The 13,299-nt window shown below is 36.7% G+C and overlaps 1 long non-coding RNA gene across 1 annotated transcript in view; it reads right to left on the bottom strand.

Moving 5' to 3' along the window:
- Positions 1-218: 218 nt before the first annotated feature.
- The window catches only part of LOC132548007 (uncharacterized), a 30,241-nt gene continuing 17,160 nt past the window's right edge, over positions 219-13,299 (bottom strand). The window contains exon 2 of the long non-coding RNA XR_009554137.1: positions 219-1,175. This is a non-coding gene — a long non-coding RNA (uncharacterized LOC132548007). The remainder of the gene's footprint in view (positions 1,176-13,299) is intronic.

Below are 13,299 nucleotides of genomic sequence, written 5' to 3'. Positions count from 1 at the left end.
CTTGTCTGTACAATAACACCACATTATTTCTAATATAAATGAAGGTTTCTGTTGGAGATCGGTCCTTGTCTGTACAATAACATCACATTATTTCAGCCCTGTTGGTGTTTGTTGGAGGTCGGTATTGTCTGTACAATAACGCCATATTATTTCAGCTCTGTTGGTGTTTGTTTGAGGTCGGTATTGTCTGTACAGAAACACAACATACAACATGTATGCCCACTTAGAAATTTTCTTTTTTTTTCATTTAATGGAAACAAGAATATGCATTCGTAATAAATTATATTACAATAGTTCTATAATTAAATAAAATTTTATAAGAAAAAAGCAAGAAAAGAAATCTAGTTTTTCATTTGCTTTGAAATCATTTTTATCCTTTCGCCTCACTTGACACACATTGCCGGCCTACTGAGGCAGTCCTTGATATCGAGGAAAGTGACGTATGTTTGCGGAGGACCAATATTTCTGTCAATTATTATTTTGGTTTCCGATAGACATCTAGATTTACTTGACATTTGTCATGAATATCATTAAAATCAATTTTAAGTTTATCGTATAATTACTTGACAAGTCTTTGACACTTTTTAATATTATATTTCAGAACTGATTTATCTAAAAAAATGTTGATGCACATCTGAGTTGTATATTCGCGATCGCGAAACGCACTTTTTTTTAGGATTAGTTCAACTCGATATTTAAATATCGACACAAAATTTAATATTTCAAATCAATAAAAAAAAATGCATTGCTATAGAAGAGAGGAAGTATTGTTAGAGATTTCCATGCAAGACGGTTGTATTGACTAGAAGGTTGATATTGTCAATTGTAAACGTTGATTACCAAGGCAACAAAATAAGAAATGGTATTTTTGTTGCAATCTTGTTTCGGTTGTAACCGTTCTTACTCCGTTGTAAACATATCTAGATTTGATCGATCACAACAAAACTCTGACAAATGATCCTGGTCCCGAACGTCAACACTGCCTGCTTGGACAGCAAGTTCAGAACATCAGCATTTGACCTTTCTGAAAAGGTCGATATCCAAATTATGTTGGACACTTCACGAACATCACGCTAAACTTTGAGATTTGCTTGGCCGCGGAGAGTTGTGTAATAACCCCCATTATTTTCTGCATGGATGGTGCATTCTATAGTCTTCATCCTGGCGAAATGTATCTGAAAATTAAAATTTAACGTTTAGATATTTACATTCGGTGTGTAACTGATCATTTTTAACATTAAGTTTCATTGTGTTTTCAAACAAGAGGGACAATTATTCTCCAATGTTCCAAAGTTGTTGAATATTTGTCTTTTCAAGTTTGTTTAGTTTCAAACCAGCTTTTTCCGTTATTTACATGGATCGTTAAATTTAAGAATGGTCTGGAGCAACTAGCCATCTTGATTCTAGATTTCTTCTGGAGATCGACAAAACATGGTGGACGTTTGTTAGATTTTCAGTTAGTGTAGAAAAAGTGATCTCACTCGTGTCATGAACCGTATATTTACAACATGTCAAAGATAATACTGGGGACGGCATAAAAAAAGCCGAACATCGACATTTCATTCGAGTGTTTAGTGTCACTTTATAGTAATCGATGACTATTTTCTTGTGTCTCTTTTTATAACTCATTAGAAGTTAAAATAGATTTGCAGCCACAACAAATTGTCGAATATGCCGAAAACAATACCTTTCAGTACCATCGGACATCCAAATAGGTGACTCCAAACAGAATGGTAAGGAAGTGCTCCCAGAAACGTGAAGTAGAAGTCGCCAACATCGTTGGCACTTCGTAAAGGGCGCTACACACTATTCATTGTCTATATAGATCGACGGCAAGACACCAAACAACATCAGCGAACTAAGTATCTACACTATCTTACCCTTACATTAGCTGGGTAAAGGCCGCATACGTGAAGTAATCACGTGATGTTCTAGGAAATCAATTCATAATCACACAGGCTCTTACAAAAGATGACAAAACCACCAAGGCGGTCGCGTTTTCACATTTTGGAGTACTTAGCATTGTCCTAGTGATGGTTAAGTGAAATTTTGTTACAAATGAGGACTACACAGACATCACGTTGATCACTAATCGTGTGCAAAGTTTAACATTTGTTTTCTAAGGTGTTTTACTGTAAAAATGCTTTGCAACAAGCACTATCTACTTGGTGGAAAAATACGCAGGATTTTGTCCTGTCCTCACCATACCTTTCATGTGTGTTTTTTTTTTCTGGTTTATGAGTCACTTGCAATCTCGATATGCTTTCATTAGTTCTAGTTTCATCTGTCTCATTGCAATTACCTATGTACCTTACTAGTCTATATTTTTGATGTCACTGTTGTGCTCTTTCGTAGCATGAAATATGAATTCATTAATGTTTGTGGACAATAGAAAATTGCTACTCTTGAATCACGTATTTTCGAACTTAATGATTTAGAAAAGAAATACTTCCGAATATCTTATTCCTGACTTACACACAAATAATGTCTGTGTTTTTACCCAAAGATATGTAATATCCTGACTACAATGTCTCTGTTTTAACCCTGGGGTGTTATATCCTCATCACAATTAACAATGCATGTGTTTTGACCTTGGAATTGTTATGTCCTGACTACAGTGTCTGTGTTTTAACACTGAAGTATGTTATGTCCTGACTACAGTGTCTGTGTTTTAACACTGATGTATGTTGTGTCCTGACTACAGTGTCTGTGTTTAATACTGATGTATGTTATGTCCTGACTACAGTGTGTTTAACACTGAGGTATGTTATGTCCTGACTACAGTGTCTGTGTTTAACATTAGGATATGTTATGTCCTGACTACAGTGTGCATGTGTTTTGACCTTGGAATTGTTATGTCACTACAGTGTCTGTGTTTTAACACTGAAGTATGTTATGTCCTGACTACAGTGTCTGTGTTTTAACACTGATGTATGTTGTGTCCTGACTACAGTGTCTGTGTTTAATACATGTATGTTATGTCCTGACTACAGTGTGTTTAACACTGAGGTATGTTATGTCCTGACTACAGTGTCTGTGTTTAACATTAGGATATGTTATGTCCTGACTACAGTGTCTGTGTTTAACACTAGGATATGTTATGTCCTGACTACAGTGTCTGTGTTTAACACTAGGATATGTTATGTCCTGACTACAGTGTGTTTAACACTGATGTATGTTATGTCCTGACTACAGTGTCTGTGTTTAACACTGAAGTATGTTATGTCTTGACTACAGTGTCTGTGTTTAACACTAGGATATGTTATGTCCTGACTACAGTGTGTTTAACACTAGGATATGTTATGTCCTGACTACAGTGTCTGTGTTTAACACTAGGATATGTTATGTCCTGACTACAGTGTCTGTGTTTAACACTAGGATATGTTATGTCCTGACTACAGTGTCTGTGTTCTAACACTGATGTATGTTATGTCCTGACTACAGTGTCTGTATTTAACACTGAGGTATGTTAAGTCCTAACTACAGTGTCTGTGTTTAACACTGAGGTGTGTTGTGTTCTGACTACAGTGTCTGTGTCTTAACACTGAGGTTATGTGCTTTGGTCATGTCGTTCATTAATTGATGAAGATGATTGAGTATTGCTGTGTCGTCTGGGTCTGATGTAGGATATATAACTTGAGATTTTTTTTTAATTTCCTCTCATGACGATAAGACATTAACAGAACCATATCATAAATGTATGCTCTCACCAATCATTTAGTAGACATGTTACTGAGCTCACACCTCGATCAACAAAAGCATAAACAGTCATCAAGTATTGCGTCGGCTGTCTCCTAATAACTTTCCGCAGCAGTTTATAGTATAAACTGGTATGTTTTAGTACAAGCTTCATATTAGATCTCGCAGAACACGAGCTTTTAGACGACGCAGTGAAACGATTTGAGAAGAAATTGAGTAAAAATGGAATTATGTTAACACTAACATAATGAATGGAGCTATGAAATAATGGAGATATTGTTGGGTGACAGAGACACACAAACGAATATAAACACTACACATAATAATGGAGATACGGTTTGGTGACTGAGACACACAAACAAATGATACGGTTTGGTGACTAAGACACACAAACAAATGTTAACACTACACATAATGATGGAGATACGGTTTGGTGACTGAGACACACAAACAAATGATACGGTTTGGTGACTAAGACACACAAACAAATGTTAACACTACACATAATGATGGAGATACGGTTTGGTGACTGAGACACACAAACAAATGATACGGTTTGGTGACTAAGACACACAAACAAATGTTAACACTACACATAATGATGGAGATACGGTTTGGTGACTGAGACACACAAACAAATGATACGGTTTGGTGACTAAGACACACAAACAAATGTTAACACTACACATAATGATGGAGATACGGTTTGGTGACTGAGACACACAAACAAATGATACGGTTTGGTGACTAAGACACACAAACAAATGTAAACACAAGTTAAAAGTCTTAAACACATATTGCATAAATAGATGAAGGCCTTAACAGATATCGGAAAAACGATTGGACAAATAAACGAAGCCATAGACACATACTGGAGAAGTAAAGAAAAACATACATCAATCTTGAATCAAAGAGGCATCCACACTAAGTGGACAAATAAATGAAGGATGAGACACAAATTAATGAAAAAAGGCATAAACACGAATTTGAATTAATTAAAGGAAGGCATAATGAAAAATTGGACATAAAAAGGCAGACATAATGTCTGACAAATAGACAAAGGAAAAGACACTCCTCTGACAAATAGACAAAGGAATGGACACCTATCTGACAAATAGACAAAAGAAAAGACACTCGTCTAACAAATAAACAAAGGAATAGACACTCCTCTGACAAATAGACAAAGGAATAGACACTCCTTTGACAAATACACAAAGGAATATACACTCCTCTGATAAATACACAAAGGAATGGACACCTATCTGACAAATAGACAAAAGAAAAGACACTCGTCTAACAAATAAACAAAGGAATAGACACTCCTCTGACAAATAGACAAAGGAATAGACACTCCTCTGACAAATAGACAAAGGAATATACACTCCTCTGACAAATACACAAAGGAATAGACACTCCTCTGACAAATAGACAAAGGAATAGACACTCCTCTGACAAATAGACAAAGGAATAGACACCTATCTGACAAATAGTCAAAGGAAGAGACGATTCTGATAAAAAAGTATTTACAAACATCGGACAAATAAACGGAGGAAGACATTCTTCAGGCAACCAAATGAATACATATCGGGTAATTAACAAAGGTTTAGATACCAAATAGACAAATAAATTTCTCGTGGTTTCCCACAGTACTCCGCTTTCCTCCAATAACAATGCCCATCCCGTGCTTCTAACCTGACCACAGGAGTGGTCGGTATAAGTTAAAATGAACACATGTTGTAGTTTTGTTGATATTAGAATGATATTAAGCGATATATACATGATGATTTTTGTATCTTTCCAGGATCTCAGGATAAAGACATTTCCTTATGGTAAGTCACGCTTATTCTTTACGTAAAAAACTAATTAAAAGTTCTCTAGACAGTAACATAATCGTTTCAAATATTGATATTTCTTATTGTTTATAAATTCTTTTAAGATTTCAGTGGATATACAAAAGGTAAGTGTCCTTTGCAGACGGAGATTGGTCAAGGTGTCCTCAGATACCTTTTGAAATTTAAATTAAATAAGACAAGCTGTAAACCAGGAGCCATTCACAGGGAAATCGACGTCGCATTAAATAAGACAAGCTGTAAACCAGGGGCCATACATAGGGAAATCGACGTCGTATTAAATAAGACAAGCTGTAAACCAGGGGCCATACACAGGGAAATCAACGTCGTATTAAATAAGACAAAGTGTTTACCAGGGGCCATACACAGGGAAATCGACATCGTATTTAACAAGAAAAAGTGTTTACCAGGGGCCATACACAGGGAAATCGACGTCGTATTTAACAAGATAAAGTGTTTACCAGGGGTCATACACAGGGAAATCGTCGTCGTATCAAATCCGACGACATGTGAACCAGGGGCCAAATCTACGTCGTATTAAAAAAGACAAGCTGTAACCCAGGGGCAATACACAGGGAAAACGACATCGTATTAAATAAGACAAGCTGTAACCCAGGGGCAATACATAGGGAAATTGACATCGTATTAGATAAGACAAGCTGTAAACCAGGGGCCATACACAAGGAAATTGACATTGTATTAAATAAGACAAAGTGTTTACCAGGGGCATACACAGGGAAATCGACGTCGTATTAAATAAGACAAAGTGTTTACCAGGGGCCATACACAGGGAAATCGACGTCGTATTTAACAAGATTAAGTGTTTACCAGGGGTCATACACAGGGAAATCGACATCGTATTTAACAAGATAAAGTGTTTACCAGGGGCCATACACAGGGAAATCGACGTCGTATTTAACAAGATAAAGTGTTTACCAGGGGTCATACACAGGGAAATCGTCGTCGTATCAAATCCGACGACATGTGAACCAGGGGCCAAATCTACGTCGTATTAAAAAAGACAAGCTGTAACCCAGGGGCAATACACAGGGAAAACGACATCGTATTAAATAAGACAAGCTGTAAACCAGGGGCCATACATAGGGAAATTGACATCGTATTAGATAAGACAAGCTGTAAACCAGGGGCTATACACAAGGAAATTGACATTGTATTAAATAAGACAAAGTGTTTACCAGGGGACATACACAGGGAAATCGACGTTGTATTAAATAAGACAAAGTGTTTACCAGGGGCCATACACAGGGAAATCGACGTTGTATTAAATAAGACAAAGTGTTTACAAGGGCCCATACACAGGGAAATAGACGTCGTATTAAATAAGACAAAGTGTTTACCAGGGGCCATACACAGGGAAATCGACGTTGTATTAAATAAGACAAGCTGTAAACCAGGGGCCATACACAGGGAAATCGTTGTCGTATTAAATAAGACAAAGTGTTTACCAGGGGCCATACACAGGGAAATCGTCGTCATATTAAATAAGACATGGTGCTTACCATGGGCCATACACAGAGAAAACGCCGTGATACTACTAGACACTATCAGTTCTATAGTTTTCCCTGGTTTCACTCTATTCTTGACATTTAGTTTGATTGATATAAATTGACAACTTGTTTCGCAATTGTCCTTAATAAATAAGTTGAGCGTAAATACCATTCCTGAAGTAAATCTCATAAACCTAAGTTTTTGGGAAAACAAACGATGATACTGCTTATATAACAAAGAATGTTGTTTATTTCTAACAAAGATACAGCAAAATTAAAACCGTCAACATCATCACTATTTATAACAGACGAACAGACACCCCGGACATAGATAGTGTATCATCACTATTTATAACAGACAAACAGACACCCCGGACATAGATAGTGTATCATCACTATTTATAACAGACAAACAGACACCCCGGACATAGATAGTGTATCATTACTATTTATAACAGACAAACAGACACCCCGGACATAGATTGTGTATCATCACTATTATAACAGACGAACAGACACACCGGACATAGATTTTTTATCATCAATATTATAACAGACTAGGAGACACTTCGGAGATATATTGTACATCATCACTATTATAACAGACAAACAGACACCCCGGACATAGATAGTGTATCATTACTATTTATAACAGACAAACAGACACCCCGGACATAGATTGTGTATCATCACTATTATAACAGACAAACAGACACCCCGGACATAGATTGTGTATCATCACTATTATAACAGACAAACAGACACCCCGGACAGGGATTGTGTATCATCACTATTATAACAGACGAACAGACACACCGGACATAGATTTTTTATCATCAATATTATAACAGACTAGGAGACACTTCGGAGATATATTGTACATCATCACTATTATAACAGACAAACAGACACCCCGGACATAGATTGTGTATCATCAATATTATAACAGACGAACAGACACCCCGGACAGGGATTGGGATTGTGTATCATCACTATTATAACAGACTAGGAGACACTTCGGAGATATATTGTAAATCATCACTATTATTACAGACAAACAGACACCCCGGACAGGGATTGTGTATCATCACTATTATAACAGACGAACAGACATACCGGACATAGATTTTTTTATCATCAATATTATAACAGACTAGGAGACACTTCGGAGATATATTGTACATCATCACTATTATAACAGACAAACAGACACCCCGGACATAGACTGTGTATCATCACTATTATAACAGACGAACAGACACACCGGACATAGATTTTTTATCATCAATATTATAACAGACTAGGAGACACTTCGGAGATATATTGTACATCATCACTATTATAACAGACAAACAGACACCCCGGACATAGATTGTGTACCATCACTATTATGACAGACGAATAGACACCCCGGACATAGATTGTGTCTCATTAATATTATAACAGACAAACAGACACCCCGGACAAAGATTGTATATCATCATGATTATAACATTGGTCTGATAATTGATAATGTAGTATTAAGTTTAGTACACTTTAATCGTATTTACTCAACCGTTAAATATTGTCTGAAGAAAATATGGTGTCCATAAAAAGTAAAGTTGGAGTCACTTTTGTCTAATCACCCTAGGATTGTGCGTGTCGTCACAATTTATAAATATGTAAATAAAAACGATTTTGTGACAGTTGACAGTTATTATGATGGCGTGATGGCGACAACTGATCATTGGAGGCGGATATTTCAAAGATGGTGGTTTTGTTGAAGAACATTAAGATTCAGACAATCTGACATGCTAAGTGGAAACTCGCTGTTACTGTCTCCTTATGACTATAACGTACCTACTGTTTGGTATCCACGAGTAACACACACATTATCTGCAAATAAGTATATATCTCATCGGGTTGGTGTCTATTTTGACCTGGTGACTTTGAGAGACACAAAATCATTATGAATGGAAATGAAGATGTCTTTGATACTAAAACACGTGATTACTCTGTCCACATTGAATATATATTATTGACTTCTTTTCGTTAAAAAATCATCTTTTACAGACCGATGTACGTATCGTCTTCATGAAGACGCGTCTTTCGAGATTCGTGATTTTCGTCGACACAAAAATCAAATTTGTATGTGTTATTGTCATCTTGAAGATATAATCACGTTTTAGAGATTAATCCCGTTTTTATGTCATGTGATTAAGTTATTTTTTCAGAGAATGGTTCAGATTATTTTATTACATCTATTCAGACGATACAGCTGATATCATTTGATGTACCAGTCTGCATATTCACCACAGGTATATAAAGTCACAGATCATAAAGACTGGGAAAACATGAACATTCCCTTTTTGATGTGGGCACTGTTATCTCAAGCGACAATAATTTGTTCATTACGCTATTAAACGTCTGCTGTAACCGATGCAATATTTTTATAGATCAACACATCCAAACACTTGATGTCTCCAGATTTTAAGGGTTCTTCAGAATTATAAATAATTCTTCAATGTTCAAATGCAGCGTGCTCTGTCAGTTTGGATAGATATATATAGTCGATACTAAAAATCAAACAATTTTTCTTTGGTTGTTTTTTTATTCGAGAAATTAGCGAATCATTTACGGCGATGGGACAATCTGACATTGGATTTCGATATTTGATACACAGCAAGTTTGTTATAAAATTTGACAGGTTGAAGATAATCGTAATATTTTGAAAAAACAATGGGCTAAGACTTCCTCTGGGAGTCGATAAGGGTTCAAAGCAGCATTCCCGAACTCTTCACTTTTTCATATTGGTAAATCGTCATTTCTAACATCTTTCGATATGAATGAATAACTAGACAATATATAAACGGTCCTATAAAAAGGCGCGAAAAGGGTAAATTAGTAAGTAACAAAACACGCTTTGTCCTATCCGAAAATGTGTAATGGAAAGATGACGGTTAAGTAGTTACACCTTTTGGTGATAATTTGAATTCAGATATCAATGATCCAAAGAATTTAAGTCGGAAATCTATATGTTACTGTCAGTGTGAACGTCAGAATTGTCGATAGATTCAGGGAGATGTATCAGGTTATCAACTTTATTTAACCACAGCTTAATATTTCAATTTGTTCTTCGTTTTGATTATTTCACAGCTAATACATATCAATAGTCCAATGAAGGAGACAAATACAAACTGACTGTCGACCATCTACTACAGTCAACTTATTATCTACAGTTTCCCTGTGCTAACCGATCATCCACAGCTATGTCTGGTATTGGTTCGTGTCCAGTACAATGTCTGTTTTGTACTGTTTCGTGTCCAGTACAATGTCTGTTTTGTACTGGTTCGTGTCCAATACAATGTCTGTTTTATACTGGTCCGTGTCCAGTACAATGTCTGTTTTGTACTGGTTCGTGTTAAGTACAATGCCTGTCTGTTATATTGGTTCGTGTCCAGTACAATGTCGGTCTTGTTTTGGTTCATGTCCAGAACTATTGCTGTCTCGTATTGGTTCGTGTCCAGTACAATGTATGTTTTGTACTGGTTCGAGTAAAGTACAATGCCTGTCTGTCATATCAGTTCGGATCTAATACCACACATATGCCTGTCTCGTATTGGTTCGTGCCCAGTACTATTCCTGTTTGTTATATTAGTTCGTATCTAGTACCACGCATATGTCTGTCTTGTTTTGGTTCGTGTCCAGTTCTAGTCTATCTGATATTGGTTATATGCCTGTCTGGTGTTGAGTCGAGTCCCCTTCTTTGTGTGTCTAACACTGGTTTCCACCCAGCATTTCCAGTACAATGTCTGTGTGGTACTGGTTCGTGCCCAGTACTATGTATGTGAGGTACTAGTTCGTGTCCAGTACAATGTCTGTGTGGTACTGGTTCGTGTCCAGTACTATGTATGTGAGGTACTAGTTCGTGTCCAGTACTATGTATGTGTGGTAATGGTTCGTGTCCAGTACTATGTATGTGAGGTACTAGTTCGTGTCCAGTACTATGTCTGTGTGGTACTGTTTCGTGTCCAGTACTATGTCTGTGTGGTACTGGTTCGTCTCCAGTACTATGGCTGCGTGGTACTGGTTCGTATCCAGTACTATGTCTGCGTGGTACTGTTTCGTGTCCAGTACTATGTCTGCGTGGTACTGTTTCGTGTCCAGTACTATGTCTGCGTGGTACTGGTTCATGTCCAGTTCTTTGTATGTGTGGTACTGTTTCGTGTCCAGTACTATGTATGTGTGGTACTGGTTCGTATCCAGTACTATGTATGTGTGGTACTGTTTCGTGTCCAGTACTATGTATGTAAGGTACTAGTTCGTGTCCAGTACTATGTCTGTGTGGTACTGTTTCGTGTCCAGTACTATGTATGTGTGGTACTGTTTCGTGTCCAGTACTATGTATGTGTGGTACTGTTTCGTGTCCAGTACTATGTATGTGTGGTACTGTTTCGTGTCCAGTACTATGTATGTGTGGTACTGTTTCGTGTCCAGTACTATGTATGTGTGGTACTGTTTCGTGTCCAGTACTATGTATGTGTGGTACTGTTTCGTGTCCAGTACTATGGCTGTGTGGTACTGTTTCGTGTCCAGTACTTTGTATGTGTGGTACTGTTTCGTATCCAGTACTATGTATGTGTGGTACTGGTTCGTATCCAGTACTATGTATGTGTGGTACTGTTTCGTGTCCAGTACTATGTATGTGTGGTACTGGTTCGTATCCAGTACTATGTATGTGTGGTACTGTTTCGTGTCCAGTACTATGCGTGTCTGGTGTTAGTTCGTACTCAGCACTATGTCTGTCTGATATTGGTTTGTGCCCAGTACAATGTCTGTCTGGTATTGGTTCGTGATTGTTCGCGGGAAAATCAATGTCAAACCAAGGTCATCTATGGTTGCGCTATCGCAACACAGTTACGCCATGCACTAAGCCTACTGGAAAAAATCTTATGACTCATACAGTGAAAGTTACAATTGAAAAAGGCAGGGAAAAAAGCAACCATAATGGTTTATATGTAGCATTGGGGATCAGTGTTAAAATGCTATAATAGAGATGCATATTGTATTTTCTTAATTATTCTTGTTCGAAGTTTCTTTGTTTCTGTGGGACTAGATTTTTTTCCGAAAAGATTTCGTTATAATTTGGTAAACCACACAACCGGTACTATGCGTAATACTATTAGTTGGAAATACATGTGACAAGACCTATTTCCGGACGTTGTGCTCGTGATTTCATTAGAAAGCTCACTAAAGATAAATTATTGATAATTTTTACTTATGATATTAATTCTAAAGTAAACATTGATGTATTTGGATCCATAGCAGGGACAAGAGTCCCATTTTATCAGGATTTGTGTCAATATAGGATTGACACATCGTATTTTAAGGAAAGAATGTTCGTATAAACGTACCATAAGAGGTGCCCCGAATAGCACGTTTTGATGTATATAATTACATACAGTCTAATAATAAACTACATTGTACAGATATTTCCTTTTTCTTGGATTCGTCAGCGATACATTTTTTTTAAAAATGAGGAAACTGAAAAAAATCTTCGAATTAGTCGAAACGCTAAAGCACAATGAATTTCGTTTATAACAAACAAAAAGAATGTGGATTACGTTTATGTTCTAAACATCATTTAAATTTATAAAAACTTGACACGAAACATGTTTTCGATTTAACTCTCTTAATGGTGAAAGTTGCTATTTTGAAAAGCTTGTGTATTGTTTATCAGGATGAAACTTCTGTATAGAGGTCTTGGCATCAATTATTAACAGTTTCGAAATATTGAAACGTTTTCATTCATTTATTACAAAGTTTCTTTAATTTTACAAACGTTAAAAACGAAACGCTACGAATTTCCGTGCAAAGATTATTCGACAAAGCAGATTGAAAATATCTTAGTCCAAATGCAGTTAAGTTAAGCTTTCTATAAATCACTCTTGCCTAATGGATATTGAATTTGCATAGGTATTTACGGAGTGCCTCCTGATCGCCCCTTCTCCCGGCTATATGCATTTTTAATACGAGGTATAAATCTACCAGACGGACGTTCTGTTAAATGTCTTCTTCCCTATCACACGCGTATAAATCAGCCCAGTCACATTGATTTTATTCTTGCGTTTCGTTTCTTGTATCAATCCTAACATTTTACTCTTCGTATTTTCCACACTTAGTGGAATGATCCCAGTAACGTATGTGGCGTCGTTAAATTGTTTAGTTCTTATTTTCTAACAATCTCCCGTCCGAGATGTGTC

This window comes from Ylistrum balloti, unplaced genomic scaffold (genome assembly GCF_031769215.1).
Source record: "Ylistrum balloti isolate Yb309-2 unplaced genomic scaffold, AGI_CSIRO_Ybal_v1 Utg369614, whole genome shotgun sequence".
Taxonomy (NCBI): Eukaryota; Metazoa; Mollusca; class Bivalvia; order Pectinida; family Pectinidae; genus Ylistrum; species Ylistrum balloti.
The sequence above is the reverse complement of the archived record's forward strand: the minus strand, read 5'-3'. Positions and strand labels throughout refer to the sequence as shown.